We start from the raw sequence: 1,352 nt of genomic DNA on the forward strand, positions 1-1,352 counted from the left end.
CAAGCTAGTAATGACAAACTGCATAGTAAATATCATAGATACATATGGAAAGTAGATTACCCATAATATCAGTATTTATCATATATCCTGTGTCTGAAATACAATTCAATTATACATATTTCAGAAAAATTTTATCAAGTACTAGCTGAAAGGGTGGTGGGTACATTAAGAGACTGCAAATAAACTGGTGATCACAAGAACTTTTTTAGATAAAATGGAGTTGCACCGAAATGTAGATATTTTTCATTCCCTAACCCGACCTTATTTTTGTCTTTTAAAGAAAATCAAGAAATCTTGGCCACCTAGAGATGATTTCCTTTGTATCCTACCAGATGGTTCAGATCTTTAAATGGAACATAGTCTTGTTCTTTTAAAGAACACAGGGCCCAGAAGGAGGAAATTGTTTCCAGGGAACCTACTCCCAACTTTCATTTTTTTCAGGCTCTACATTCTTTGGTTCTGAATCATGAGTCACGTCCACTTCTCCTTTCATTAATATAGTAACATAATGGTAATTCTCCTTCTCAATGAAAGAATTAACAACTGAGGCAAAGCGAACATTTTTCAGGTGAAGAGCTTCTTCCTAGGTTTCCCTTTGAGTACATTCTTCCCAGCTCTCACCGAACTCCCAGTGACCTCCAGAGAGCTGGAAACTGCTGACTCCAAACGACCCTTTCCTCTTCCCCAGGAGGATGCAAGGCAGATGCCTGCAGCTGGTCACCACGACTCAGACTCTGACTCTGGGCGGCCACCCCTGCGGCTCCGTGCTGGCTGTCATAGCGCAAGCGGGAGGACCAAAAAATATGTTTTAAGTTGATGAACACCAAAGTCGAGTGAATGGGCTGGGTGCGATGGCTCACGCCTGTAATCCCAGCACTTTGGGAGGCCAAGGCGGGCGGATCACTTGACGTTAGGAGTTTGAGACCAGCCTGGCCAACATGGTGAAACCCCGTTTCTACTAAAAATACAAAAAAAAAAAAAAACAACCTCAACAACAATAACAACAACAACAAAATAGGCATGGTGGCGTGCGCCTGTAGTATCAGCTGCTCAGGAGACTGAGGCCAGAGAATTGCTTGAAGCCGGGAGGCAGGGGTTGCAGTGAGCCAAGATTGCGCCACTGCACTCCAGCCTGGGCAACAGAGCGAGACTCTGGAAAACAAAACAAGTTTAGCGGATGGATTAAGTAGCAGATTAGAACGAGTTGATGATATAATCTAGTAAACTATCAAATGAAATTAAGAAAATTCCTTGTCGGCCAGGCGCGGTGGCTCAAGCCTGTAATCCCAGCACTTTGGGAGGCCGAGACGGGCAGATCATGAGGTCAGGAGGTCGAGACCATCCTGGCTAAC

The 1,352-nt window shown here is 44.0% G+C and overlaps 1 pseudogene; it reads right to left on the reverse strand.

Annotated features, from left to right (window-relative positions):
- Positions 1–302: 302 nt before the first annotated feature.
- LOC105508733 lies at positions 303–778 on the reverse strand (annotated as a pseudogene).
- Between the last annotated feature and the right edge of the window lie 574 nt (positions 779–1,352).

This window comes from Colobus angolensis, unplaced genomic scaffold (assembly GCF_000951035.1).
Source record: "Colobus angolensis palliatus isolate OR3802 unplaced genomic scaffold, Cang.pa_1.0 Scaffold167, whole genome shotgun sequence".
Classification (NCBI taxonomy): domain Eukaryota; kingdom Metazoa; phylum Chordata; class Mammalia; order Primates; family Cercopithecidae; genus Colobus; species Colobus angolensis.